Source organism: Hemiscyllium ocellatum, chromosome 28 (assembly GCF_020745735.1).
Source record: "Hemiscyllium ocellatum isolate sHemOce1 chromosome 28, sHemOce1.pat.X.cur, whole genome shotgun sequence".
NCBI lineage: Eukaryota > Metazoa > Chordata > Chondrichthyes > Orectolobiformes > Hemiscylliidae > Hemiscyllium > Hemiscyllium ocellatum.
The window spans coordinates 50877427-50892679 of record NC_083428.1 but is presented as its reverse complement, the minus strand read 5'-3'; the positions used below and the strand labels follow the sequence as shown (position 1 = coordinate 50892679).

Here is a 15253-nt window from a genome sequence, read left to right as displayed (position 1 = left end):
CTGTATTCACACAGGAGAAAGCATTGTAGCTGGGGATTTCATTTGGACAGTGAGGTTCGAGAACAAAAAAGATGAATAAGGAGGAGATATTAAATGTTTTCACGGGCATAAAGGTGGAGAAAGCCCCAGCCCAATGAAATGTATCCCAAGCTGCTATGGGAGGGAAGGCAAGAGATTGCTGGGGTCCTGGTGGATGTATGTAATCTTTGCTGCCACATTGAATTCCGAATGACTAGAGGATGGCTAAAGTGGTTCATTTGTTCAAGAGCAGCAGGGACAGGCCAGGTAATTACAGAGCGGATAGTCTGACAGCAGGGAGAGGGAAATTATTGGGAACGATTCTGAAATGCATCAACACTTCCAAGGATCACCTCGGCAGCGTCACCACGGATTTGGTCTGAGGAAATACTGTCTGAGGAAATCAGTTCAGTTTTTTTTTTAACTGGTGTTTTAAAATAATTGAGGAGGCAGTGCAGATGATGTGGTTTACATGGACTTTAAGAAGGCCTTTGACAAGGTCCCTCATGGAAGGCTGGTCAAAACGTAAAGAGCCACTGGATCCAAGGCAAGTTGGTAAACTGGATCCACAATTAGTGATAGACTTCTTCGTGTTTGGAATTCTTGCAACAGTGGGCGTCCAACAGGGATCTGTGCAGGAACCATTGCTGGTTATTATTACATTAATAACTTGGATGCGAAAGCAGAAATAAAAATTAGCAGGTTTGCAGAGGATATGAAAGATGAGGGGATGTTCTCAGCCTGCAGTCTGATGTCCATCATATGATAAACTGTGTAGAGTAATGGCAGATGGTGTTTACTTCTGATCACTGTGAGGTAATGCACTGTGGAAGTCTCATAAGCGAAGGATATACATCATGAATGGCAGATCGTCTTGGAGTACCGAGGAACACAGGGACCTTGGTGGGCAAGTCATTGGATGTCTGAAGTTGTAAGAACAGGTAGACAGGGTGGGAAGACACCTGAACTGGATCAGGAAGGGGACGCATATCCTGGTGGGGCGAATTGTTAGAGCTGCTTGAGAGGATATAAACTAGTCTGGCACTGTGTTGGATCTTAAACAATCGTAAGGCCAGACAGAAGATTGAGGCTGGTGCACAAGTTAGAAAGAGCAATTTCAGCAGACAAGACAGGAAGAATATAGCAGGAAATGGGGCGAAAACTGATGATTAAACTACATTTATTTCAATTCAAGGGGACTGACAGCTAAGGAAGATGAACTCAGGCCATGGATTGGAACAGTGGAATGGGAGATTATAGTTATGACAGAAACACAGCTGAGCGAGGGGCAGGACTGACAGCTCATTGATTCAAGATAGAGGGACTGCAGGAAGGGGAGGCAAGAGAGGACGCGTGATGGTGGGTTTTGATTGCATGAATAATCACACCAGTACTTAGAGAGGATATTGCTGTGGGATTGCACACTGAAGTTATGTTAGTGGAACTGAGAAATAAGAATGGGTCATCACTTTGATAAGATTGTCCTACTGACCCCGAATAATCCGTGGCAGACTGAGGAACAAATATATCAGGAGATCTCAAATATCAATCAGAATAATAGGGCGGTTATGGTTGGGATTTTTCAACTTTCCAAATCTAGACTGGGACTGCCAGTGTTCAGTATTTGCAAGGGAGGAATTTGGTAATTGTGTTCCAGAAAACTCCCAATCAATATGTAAATGGCCTGAAAAGAGAAAGGGCAAAACCTGACCGCCCCTTGGGAATCAAGGTCGGGAAAGGGACTGAGGTGTGAGTGGGAACGCATTTTGTCAAAATGACCACAATTCTATGAGCTTGAAAATAGAGATGGAAAAGGACAGGTCTGGTCCACAAGTTCAATTTATGAAATGGGGCCAGACCAATCTTGATAGTATTAGACAGGAACTTTCAAAAGGTGATTTGCGAGACTATTTGCAGGAAAAGGGAAGTCTCGCAACGAGAATATTTAAAAAGTGAGTTAAATTGAGCGATCACCACCAGTATGTTCCTGTTTGTGAGCAGCTCAATGCGGAAACACTGGCTGTCTATTGAGGATCTGGTCAAGGAAAAGGGGCACATGTCAGGTATCGCCAGCTGGATCAAGGGAATCCCTGAGGATCACAGGGCTGTAGGAATACACTTTGGGTGGAAATTAGGAATGCAGAAAGGGTACATGAAATAGCCTCGGCAGAAAAGGATAAGGAAAATCCAAAAGTGATTGTATAAATGTATTGAGTAAAAGAGTAACTCGAGACAAAATAGTGTCCCTTAAGGAACAATGAGACCACTGATGTGTGGAACCGCTGGAGATGGCTAAGACGTTTAACACATTTTTTTACTCCAGAACTTACTGTGGCCAAACACTGGGGAACTCAGGGAACAAGAGTAATACGTTAGACCATATTTGGAGTTCGCTGCAATTCCAGTATCCCTGCTCTAGGAAGGATGTTGTGAAATTTGAGAGTGCTCAGAAAAGATTTACAAGATGTTTCTGGGGTTGTTGCTGAATAAGCTGGGGTTATTTTCCCTGGAGCATCGGAGACTGACTGGTGACCTGACAGAGGTTTATATAAACATGAGGGATATTGTGTAAATATTCAAGGTCTTTTCCCGGGGGTTGGAGAGTCCAAAACTAGAGTGAACAGGTTTAAGGTTAAAAGGGAACGGTTTAAAAGCGACTGAAGGGTCAGCTTTTTTATGCACACGGTAATGTGTGCATGGAATGAGCTGAGAGAGAAAGTAACACATACTGATACTATGACAACCTTTACGAGATGGATGGGTATATGAATAATAAGGGTTTAGAGGTACATGGGCCAAATGCTGGTAAATGGGATGGATTTATTTACATCTTCTGGTCAGCATGGATGAGTTGGACCGAAGGGTAGTTTCCATGCTGTACATCTCTATGACTTGAAAAGAGGGCATTTATAGAAGAGATGGTGTTGGAGGTTTTAAAAACACAAAGATTATGTAAAGCCCCAGGACCTGATTAAGTGTATCACAGTACATTGTGGGATGTTAGGGAAGAAATTGTGGAGCCCCGAGCAAAGGTATTTGTACCATTGACAGACATATGTGATGGGCTGGAAGGCTGGAGGCTGACATAGTGGACAGTGAAGGAGGTGTGCTACGATTACAAAAGGGATCTTGATGATTTGGGTGAATGTGCTGAAAAATTGTAGATGGACTTCAATCTGTATAAATGCAAGGTAATGCACTTGGTAAAACAAACAAAGGTAGATTCGATACAATTACTGTTCGGACCTCAGTTAGTGTTTTAGAGCAGAGGGACCTCCGAGTTCAGGTACATAATTCTTGAGGTTTGCATCACAGGATGGATAAGACAGTGCTTGGCATACCTGACTATTGCTCAGTCCATTGAGTGGAGGATTTGGGACGTCATGTTGAGATTACACAGACATTTGTGAGACCTGCAATAGTCTGTACAGTTCTGCTCGCCCAGTTATAGTGAGGATATTATTAAGCTGCGGGGGGTTCAGAAGAGATTTACCAGGACGTTGCTGGATCCGGAAGGTTTGAGTTCTGAAAAATGGCTGGATAGGCTGAGTTTTTTTACTGGAGCCTGGAGTTTGAGATGTGATGTTATAAAAGTTTATTTTAAAAAATGACTTATGGATCAATTTAATGGTAGTTGCCTTTTCCCCAGGATGGGGGAGTCTCAAGAGGAGGGACCACATCTTTAAGGTTAGAAGAGAGAGATGTTAAAAAAAATGGGTGCAAATTGTTACACAGAGGGTGTTTTGATTGTGGAATGAACTTCCTGAGGAAGTGGTGGATGTGGATACAATTACAACGTTTAAAAGCCAGAGATACTAAACGAGTATTTTGCATCAGTTTTTACTGTGGAAAAGGATATGGAAGATATAGAATGTAGAGAAATAGATGGCGACAACTTGCAGAATATCCATATTACAGAGGAGTAAGTTCTGGATGTCTTGAAATGCATAAAGGTGGATAAATTCCCAGGACCTGATCAGGTGTACCCTTGAACTCTGTGGGAAGTTAGAGAAGTGATTACTGGACCTCTTGCTGAGATATTTGTAACATGGAATTCTCACAGGTGAGGCGCCGGAAGACTGGAGGTTGGCTAACATGTTGCCACTGTTTAAGAAGAGTTGTAAGGAAAAGCCAGGGAATTATAGGCCAGAGAGCCAGACGTCGGTGGTGGGCAAGTTGTTGGAGGGAATATTGAGGGACAGGATGTACATGTATTTGAAAAGGCAAGGACTGATTAGAGATAGACATTTGTGCGTAAGGGATCATGTCTCATAAACTTGATTGAGTTTTTTGAAGAAGTATCAAAGAGGATTGATGAGGGCTGAGTGGTAGATGTGATCTATATGGACTTGAGTAAGGCGTTTGACAAGTTTCCCTATGGGAGACTGACTAGCAAGGTTCCATCTCACAGAATACAGGGAGAACTAACTATTTGGACACAAAACTGGCTCAAAGAAAGAAGACAGAGGGTGGTGGTGGAGGCTTTCTTATCAGAGTGGAGGACAGTGACCAGTGGAGTGCCACAAGGATTGGACCTAAGAATGGTGAAAATGCCAAGGGTAAGGGAGTCCAAAACGCAAGGGTACAAACTGGAGGTGAGAGAGCAAAGATTTAAAAAGCGAGCTGAGGGGCAACACTTTCCACAGAGGATGGTGTACAGATAGAACGGACTGCCGGGGGCACATGCGAGAAACAAGAACAATGACAACATGGAAAACACATTTGTGCATGAACATGGAGAGGAGGAGGTTTGAAGAGCTAAGGGCTAAACGCAGGCAAATGAGACTCATTCAATATATGAAACATGGGCAGCATTGACGAGTTGGGCCACAGTTTCTGTTTCCGTGCTGTATCACTCTGTATCCAGCTAAAGAGGATTACAGTACGGAAATAAAGCATGTTGTAGACACTGAAGCAAGTTACAGCGGTAGGGATGGTAGTCTGGAATGCAGTACGTTTCAAATATGTGGAGGGACTATCGGGAAGGGAGGAGGTTACAGGGGCAGGAACTGTTATGGGAGTTAAAAATGACTGAAGACACTTTTACACAAGCCAAGTCATAAGTACAGTGTTGCAGAGTAGTGAGTCTTAGCACAGTGTTGGAGGGAGAACTCAGAACAGAAAGATCCCAGGCAGCATTCACAACATCTTGTCGGAGGCCTGCTTTCCCCTCTGATGTCCTGATGCTCACTAAGACAGCACAGGACTGGATTGATAACTATGAACTCCCTATGCTGTCTCAATGCAACATAAATTAAAATAGAGTTGGTGTTTGAGCTAGGGGTGTGTCTGTACTGTACTGTGCTCCCACTCCAGCACTGTATCTATGTCATGTCTTGTTAGCGATGTTAGCAGCCCTCTCATTGCTCTCTGCTCTGTGCACTCTGAGTGATCTTACTTCACTGCAGGATTTATTGAAGGCTCCACATCTCCCTATCCTTTGTCTCTCTGGCTGACCAATCATCTTCAAAGAGGTGTTGGACGAGACACCTAGCAATTGGGAAGTCTATTTAGTCAGCACCTTCCTGAGAACCTACAGGAGACAGAAATAGACAGAATGGGAAATTAGACTGATGCAGAGAGGATTACACATGGAGAATGGAAATGAGCCCCAAAGAGATCTGGAAAATCCCAGTCTCCATTCCTGGCCTATACTGTTGCACCTCTCTGGAATGGAGAATTCTGCTGGCTCAGGATCTAAAGGAAGTGCAAGAGTTGGAGGCACTGACAGAGGCGGCAATTAGATCCACACAGTGAGGGATACCACATGGAGGGAGACTGAGTGATATCACCAGAGTGCAGGAAGACCTCAGGATCACACAGTCATATTGGAAGAATGGGTTTAGCTTCATGATGCCCTGGTATCAGTGCTCAGGGATGAGCAACCAGTGAGCAGGTGAAGTGATGACCGAGTGGTGTTATTGCTAGAGCATGCATCCAAAACCTCAGCTAATGTTCAGGGGAAGTGGATTTGAATCCCACCATCAATAAATTTAAAAATAGTAATTAACAATCCATGAATAAATATGAAACCATTGCTGATGTAAAAAAGAGAAGGACATCTGCTCATCCTCACGTGGTCTGCACGATATCCCCACAGCAAAGTGTTTGCCTCTCGATTACCCTCTGCAATGGCCGAGCAAGTTACTCAGCTCAAGGGCAGCTCGGGCTGGGCAAGAAAGGCTGGTCAGTCAGAGACACCCACATCCCATACCTGATTTAATAAATAATCCATTAGGATGGTCCCACTGGAACGGTGCTGGGACCAGGGTCCTGGCCAATCACGTCGGTAGATTACTGATAGAGAGGATGCAGGGACAGGGTTCAAGTGAAAGGAGCTTTCGAAATCCAAAGGAAAAAGGTGAAGTATGGGAGCAACATGGGATTATGGCTGAAGACAAGCAGAAAGGAACAGGATGGGACAGTTTAACTGAAACTGTACATCAGGGAATCGAATTGTGACAGGAAATTATGGGAAAGAGTAAATTATGGATAATGTCTCATCAATAAGGTAGATTGATTTGTGCCAGAGAGAAAAGAGATTTAGACATCAGAGAGATGTGGTTACAGAGCGAACAAAAGGTTGACATAAATATTCAATTGTTCACAACCTTGCGGAAACTCAGGCAAAATGGGTAACACTAACAATAATGGGTAACAAAGGCATTACAGTGAAAGTATTTGGTCTCAGATCATGAAGTAGAGTCAGTATGAAAGTAAATTCTGGCTACTACTTGCCAAGGACACAAGCAGCTGAACAGTTATACCCACGGAACAGCATTCCGTTGCTCATAACTGCAATAAACAGGAATCAATTGGAATTTTTAATAAAAGCTTTGTGATAATTTTGGGACACTTCAATATTCCCAAAATCTCACACTGACAAGAGCGATATTGAAAGAGGAGTTCAGAGAATTAGTTTTCAGTGTTTCTTTAAGTAACAAATTGTGCAATGGTTAGGGACACAACTATCTCAGAGCGACTGTTGTGTGATCAAACTTAGTGAATGAGTAATGTCACCTGGGGAGATCCTCTGGGAAATTGTGATAAAGTGCAGTTTAAAGAAATATAAAGTTTTTAAGTGAATCACAGAGAGGACAAATTACAACTAGAAACAAAAACAGCCAATTACATGAGTTTGAGAGGAGAACTGATCAAGGTAAAGAGGCGAACCCGACTGAGATATGTGCCTATAAATGAACAGTGGAAAATATTTGAAGGAACAGTGTAAATCACTCAACAAAGAATATACCATTGAAACAGACAAAACCTCAGCAAGAAATTCCCACCTGCCCCTCACTCAGGACAAAATGTATCCTATTAGATTATGAGGCTTAGAAGATCACCAAAAAGTACTTAAAATCCTGAAGTGAGAGTGTGTTTTCGAAGTAAGTTTTAAAGTGATTGCAAAGGGTCTGCTAGCAGGAGGGCAGCAGTGGGAAGGGGAATCACTGTCAGGGTATAATGTCACAAGAGGAACAGGGAGAGGTGAAGGTGCCGGAGGTGGTGAGAGTGTTACAGAGAGTGGTCAGGGTGTTACAAAGCCAGTACGGATTGCTGCAGCTGGAGGGGTTTGCAGAGATAGGGAGGGACATATGTACTTTTATTTAGTCATTCATGGGATGTGGACATCACTGCTAATTACCCAGAGGACACTTCAGAGTAAGCCATATTGCAGTGGGTCTGGAGTCACATGTTAGCCAGACCAGGTTAGAACGTCAGATGTTCTACACAAAATGAGGTCAGGGAACCAGATGAGTTCTTCCCACTGATCAACTCTGCTTTTATGGTGGCCTGACCAATGTCTTGTACAGATACAAGATGAAGTCCCAACTCCTACTCTTAATGCTCTCCCCAATGAAGGTAACCATCCCAAACGCCTGCTTCACCGGCCTGTCTCCCTGTGACACCACTTACAAAGAACTGTGTACCTGCATCCCTGGGTCACTGATTGACAACACTACCCAGGACCCGAACATTAACTGTACAAGTCCCACCCTGGTTTGTTTCACCAAAATGGAACACTTCATATCTATCTAATTAAACTCCATCTGCTATTCTTCAGCCCACTATCCCAGCAGTACTATTCATCCTGTTGTATAACAGGTAACCTTCATCGCTGTCCAGTTTACCGCCAATTTCAGTGTCACGCAAAAAACTTACTCAACTTACTTAACAATATTCCCATCCAAACCATTTATCCAAATGAAAAACAACAATTGACCCACTCCACCGCTGGTCACATGCCTCCAGTCTGAAAAAACAATACGTCTCCCATCATCCTCTGTCTCCTACCATCAAGCCCAATTTTCTGTCCAGTTGACAAGCTCCTCCAGAATGCCATAACCTTTTACACTGATCTGAGCTTATTACCCAGTTTAACATACGCCATTTAGAACACAGAACAGTACAGAACAAGACCCTTCGCCCATGATGACCCGCCAATATTTTATCCAACCGTAAGATTAAAAAAAATGTATCAGATAGAGTTTAATTCAGATAAATGCGTGGTGCTGCATTTTGGGAAAGCACATCTTAGCAGGACTTAAACACTTAATGGTAAGTTCCTAGGGAGTGTTGCTGAACAAAGAGATCTTGGGGTGCAAGTTCACAGCACCTTGAAAGTGGAGTCACAGGTAGATAGGATAGTGAAGGTGGTGTTTGGTATGCTTTTATTTATTGGTCATAGTATTGGGTACAGGAGTTGGGAGGTCATGTTGCAATCGTACAGCACATTGGTTAGACCACTGTTGGAATACTGCGTGCAACTTTGGTCTCCTTACTATCGGAAAGATGTTGGGAAACTTGAAAGGGTTCAGAAAAGATTTACAAGGATGTTGCCAGGGTTGGAGGATTTAGGCTCAAGGGAGAGGCTGAACAGGCTGGGGCTGTTTTCCTTGGAGCGTCGGAGGCTGAGGGGTGACCTTATCGAGGTTTACAAAATTTTGAGGAGCATGGATAGGATAATAGACAAGGTATATTCCCTGGGGTTGGGGAGTCCAGAACTAGAGGGCATAGGCTTAGGGTGAATGGGAAAAATATAAAAGAAACCTAAAAGACAACTTTTTCACACAGATGGTGGTACGTGTATGGAATGAGCTGCCAGAGGATGTGGTGAAGGCTGGTACAATTGCAACATTTAAGAGGCATTTGGATGGGTATATGAATAGGAAGGGTTTGGAGGGATATGGACTGGATGCTGGCAGGTGGGACTAGACTGGGTTGGGATATCGGTTCAGCATGGACGGGTTGGACAGAAGGGTCTGTGTCCTTGAAGTACACCTCTATGACTCTACCTTCCATACCCTTCATTTTATTATCATCCATGTGCCTACCGAGAAGTATATTAAATGTTCCTAATGCATCTAATTTTACTGCCACTGCTGGCAGTGCATTCCATACAGCCACCAATCTGTATGTAATGAACCTACCTCTGAAATCTCCCCTTAACCATCCGGTAATCACCCGAAAATTATAACCCCTTTTAATAACTATTTTTGTCAGGGTAAAATAACCTCTCTCTCTTCACTCCATCTACGACTTTCGTCACCTTGTTCACCTTGCCAAGTCACCCCTCACCCTTCTTCACTCCAATGAGAAAAACATTAGCTTCATCAACCTTTCTTCATAAGACATGCCCTCCAGTCCAGGCAGCATCCTGGTAAATCTCCTCTTTACCCTCTCTAAGGCTTCCACATCTGTCCTGGAATGAGGGAACCTGAACTGAACACAATATTCCAAGTGGTGTCTAACCAGGGCTCTATAGAGCTGCAGCATAACCTCACAGTTTTAAAACTAAATCCCCAAACTAATGAAATCCCACGCAATATATCCCTTCTTAACAAGCCGATCAGCTTGGGTGGCCACTTTGAGGGATCTATGGACTTGGAACCCTAGATCCCTCTGTTTCTCCACACTGCCAAAGATCCTGCCTTTAACCCTGCATTCTGCATTCACATTCAATCTTCAAAATGAATGACTTCCAGATTGAACTCCATTTGCCATTTCTCAGTCCAACTCTGCATCCTGTCAATGTCCCCTTGTAACCTACAACAGACCTCCACACTATCCACCACTCCACCATCTTCGTCTCATTGGCAAACTTACTAATCAACTCTTCCACTCACACATCCAACTTATTCATAAAATCACATAGAGCAGAGGTACTGAAACCACTCCCAGCAGAAAACCACTGGTCACTGAGCTCCAGGATGAATTGTTTCTACGTATCATTACCCTCTGTCTTCTGAGGGCAAGTAATCCTGTATCCAGACAGACAGGTTTCCCTGTATCCCATGTCTCCGTACTTTTTGAATGAGCCATAAAGGTGTTTTGTCACATTCTCAAAAGATTCAATAAGATTTGTAAGGCATGACCTGCCCCTGATACAAACATGCTGACTATCTCTAATCAAACTATGGTTTTGCAAGGAATAATAAATCCTCTCTCTGAGAGTCCTCTCCAATAATCTGCACACCACAGACATAAAACTGACAGATGTGCAATTCCCAGGATTATGCCTATTCCCTTTCCTGAACAAGGAATAATATTTTCCTGCCCACAATCATCTGGTCCGACTCCAGTGGACAGTGACGGTGCAAAGATGCGCAGCAATCCATTCCCCCGGTTCCTGAAGAAACCTTGGACGCATCCAGTCTGATTCAGCGACTAATGTATCCTTATCTTTTACAAACTTCTCAGCACATCCTCCTTCTTAACATCCACCTGTTCACGTCTATCAGTCTGTTTCACACTGTCGTCACAAACGACAAGACCCTTCTCAGCAGTGAATACTGAGGCATAGTATTCATTAAGGACCTCCCCTACCTCCTGTGATTCCAGGCACAAGTTCCTTCCACTATCCCAGAGTGGCCTTATCCTCACTCTGACCATCCTCTTGTTCCTCCCATAAGTGGAGAATGCCTTACGGTTTTCCTTAATCCTTCCCAACAAAGCTTTTTTATGTCCCCTTCTAGTTCCCCTAAGTCCATTCCTCGATTCCTTCCTGGTACCTTCAGGAAATCCCTACAGTATGGAAACAGGCCATTTGGCCCAACACCTCCATAACAACCCTCCAAACAATATCCAACGCAACCCCATTCCCCCACCGTTTTACTCTCCATTTGCCCTGACTAATGCGCCAAACCTACACATCCCTAAACACTATGGGTAATTTAGCATGGCTGAGTCACCTAACATGTACATCTTGGGCTGTGGGGGAAAAGTAGAGCACGTGGAGGAAACCCACACAGACACGGGGAGAGTGTACAAACTCAAACAGACAGTCGCCTGAGGCTGTAATCGAAATGGAGTCCGTGGTGCTGTGAAGTCGTAGTGCTAACCACTGAGACACCGTGCCACCCAATGTAACTCTCTGGAGCCCTGTCTGATCCTTGCTTCCTCAACCTTAAGTAAGCTTCCTTCTTCCTCTTGACGAGATGCTAAAGTCCATGTGGACAACGTTGACTGCTCTGACTTCACCTATCTTTGGCCACCTCCTCGAACTGTCAATCCGGTTTGTGAAACATGGTTTTCCACTCACAAAGCCATGCTGACCATCTCGAATCAGCCCTTGCCATTGTAAATTTAAGGAGCTGCTTTCTCTCAGAATCTCCTCCAACAACTTCCCCATTACTGGGCTCACTGGGCTGTAATTTCCTGGCTTTTCCCTGCAGCCCTTAAGTGGTGGAACAGCATTAGCCAACCTCCAGTCTTCCAACACCTCACTGTGTCTGTTGATAATATAAATATCTCTGCTGGGGACATTGCAATCTCTTCCCTAGCTTCCCACAATATTCTAGGATCGACCTAATGAGCTACTGAAGACTGATCTATCCACAACAAATACTGGCTAGACTATTTTGTCTAATTTCTCACCCATCTCCTCTGGTTCCACACATAGGTGAACTGATTGATCTTTAAGGGACCCTATTCTCTACCAAGTTACCCTTTAGCCCTTATTGAAACTTGTGTAAAGGCTTCTGATAATTCAAATACACCACATCCCCCACATCACTACACCCCTCCTAAACCCCTACAATTTAGCCATTAATATTCACACCAACAAATTAAATCTAACAGGCTCAAAAACACATTCTCTTTTATCAAATGTGTTTCTAAGTGGCCAGTTATTGTATATTGACATATCCTTTCTAACAACGTCAGTATGGTCCCGACGTACTGTGAGGATAACAATATTTGGTTTCAGACTGACAGCAGAAAGGGTTATGTGAGATCTTGTTTATCAATCTGAAAAAGGTAGCTTACAGGTTCAGCAGGTAATAGAGAAGGCAAATCAAATGCTGCCATTTATTACAGAGGGAATGGAGTCTAAAAATAGGCGGGTCTAGCTAAAACTATACAAGGTACAAGTCAGTCCACACCTCAAATATTATGAACAGTGTGAGTGCCCGAAGGAAAGATATTGTCGCATTGGAGGCAGGTCAGAGAAGGGTCACTCGGCTGATCCTGGGAATGGAAGTATTTTCCAATGAGAAGAGGTGGAGTAGGTTGTGGTTCAACCCATTGAAGTTTAGATATTGCGAGAGAAATGGAATGAACCATCCAAGATTCTGAGGGGCTCTGATCGGGCAGATGCTGATAAGTTCGAAAATAGAACAGTAGAGCACAGCAACTGGCCCTTCGTCCCACCACCTCTATGCTGTCCATGAAACTATTCCAACTCATACCATCTGCCTGCACATGGTCCATATCCCTCTGTTCTCTGCCTGTTCATGTTTGTCTCAATCCCACTTCAAAACTTTACTCACATTTCTGCTTCTACGTTCTCCCTCGGTAACATCCACTCCACGTAAAAAAACAAACTTGCCTCACACATCTCGTTTAAACTTCCTCTTTCTCACTTTAAACCTATGCACTCTAGTATTTGAAAATTACACATTGGGAAAGAGATTCTGACTAACTGCATTATCTATCCCTGTTCCCAATGTTATATTCCTGTGCCTAGTCAGGTTGTGTTACTCTCATTAAACAATCCAACTTTGTTTAATTTCCTCTTACACCTGACATACTCTTAAAAAAACCTTAACACAGACAACGTGCTGATAAACCCCTTTTGCACCCTCTCCAGATCCTCCCCATCCTCCCTGTTGTGTGGGGATGAAAACTGCACACAGTTCTCCAAATATGGCCAAACAAACGTTTCATAAAATTGCAGCGTCAGATGCAAACCACTTTACCCACTGTGCCCGATGAAGGCCAGTGTTCCATTTGCCTGCCTTCCCATCTGACATACTTCTGTTGCCATTTCTGGGGTTACTGACTTGCACCAAGTTCCTTCTGTATATCAATATCCCTCAGTATGCGAACTTTCTTCTTGAATTTGACATCATCTCACACTTGTCCAGACTAAACTCAATTTGCCATTTCTGTCTATTTCTCCGACTGTTCTGTAACCTCCTGCAGACTTTAATGCATCAGGGAAACAAGGGTTTTGAGGAGAAGGCAGGAAAGTATAGTTTATCAGAGTCAGATTAGCCATGATCTGATTGAAGAACAGAGCATACTCAATGGGACAAATGGCATCATTCGCCTCCTACATCTCATGGTCTAAGCACAAACTCAATATGTCCTGCATAATATTATGGGTCTCTGCTCACAAATCTCCTTTATAATGGGATTGTTGTTTATTTATTAGTACACAGCATTTGATCTACAAATATGACATTATGTTGGAGAAAACCATCTCACATACAATCCAGGATTCTATCCGTTACAGCACTGATACTCACTGCTGTATCAGTCGGCATGGAGACCACTGTCACACACAGTTACTGTACAGCCCTTGCAACAAGTACATTCAGTGTCCTGACTGTAACCATATTGACATTCCCATCACTGTTTGGTGCCTACAAAAGAATTCCTGCTAACAGTTGCTGCTGCATGCTTATTCTCAGATCCACTTTTGATATTCAGATCCACATGATTGTCTTATTAATGCGTTGACCTCATCCTTCCTTCACAACTTGTTGGCTTTTTGCCTAGTTTGCTTATTGGGACTAGATTGGGTTGGGATATCTGCACAGCATGGATGGGTTGGACCGAAGGGTCAGTTTCCATGTTGTAGTACATCTCTCTGACTCTATGACTCTATCCCAACAACCCTTCAGTTTTCACTTCCCAGCGATTATCATTCTGCAGCTAAATCTCCAGAAAGAAAGTTCCATCATATCTGTTCACTGTCATTCCATCTGCCTTATGGTGAATGCAGGGAGTCATTCCTCAGTAGTGAGGGGTTGAACAGATTGTTAGAGTTACAGAGAAAGGGAGGCTTAAAGGGAATCGAGGAAGTTAGAATTAAACAGAGTTACACCTCGTAAAGAATGTCAGTGGGACAAAGGGATTTGAGGATTGGAGGAATTTACAGAGATTCAGGGAGCTGGATTAGATTCTGGAGATAGGGATAGGGATGGAGAAAGGAAGAGGTAGGCAGACTGAGAGGCACAGGCAGGGGACTATTTCATCTTGGAGAGTATTGTGTATAATAACAGAGATATGGAAGGTGGTCATGACTGAAGACATTTACAGATATAAGGAGCTTCTATGCTCTGGAGGCTACATAGATAAGAAGGCAATGGAAATGCCAGGTTACTGGGTTGGAGACAGTTACACAAATGGGGAGGGTTACACAAACTGAAAGAGTTTTCTGTGGTCGTGAATGGTGTCGGGAATGAGGTTGACATTTAACAAGATAAAGATCAAAGAATTGGAAAAGGATAAGGAGATTACAAAGTTTTCACAGCTAAGGGAGGTTTCTAGGAGCTGGAGAAGATTACATAGGTAGGGACCCATGGAGAGTTTCAAGTCAAATACATTGACATGGAGGGTGGTGTTGGTGGGAGGAGCTTACAAGGATAGACAGGACAGTCAGGGATGAAGGCATTTAGTATCTCCTGCAGAAGTTTAGGAATTAGGATGTTAGGTATTGGAGAACCTGCCAGAGACAGAGAGAATGATGTGAACTAGAGAAGATTCCAGACAGAGGTAGGATTATTGGGACTGGAGGATATTACAGAGATCACTAACACAGCATGGGCCAGGATTGATGCCTGCGATCCCCTGTGCTGTCGCATTGAGGACCAGTACAGCAGAGGTGAAAGCAGGACCCTCACAAAATGGTGGGAATGAAGCCTAGAATGTTGCTGTTCCTTGCCCAGCTCTGTATCTATGTCCTGTATTCCAATTCTGAATATAGAAGTCTACCACCCCACCCTGT

At 43.6% G+C, this 15253-nt stretch overlaps 1 long non-coding RNA gene across 1 annotated transcript in view; it reads right to left on the bottom strand.

Annotated features, from left to right (window-relative positions):
• The window catches only part of LOC132829170 (uncharacterized), a 468019-nt gene that overhangs the window by 438169 nt on the left and 14597 nt on the right, over positions 1-15253 (bottom strand). The gene's annotated exons all lie outside the window — the stretch shown is intronic.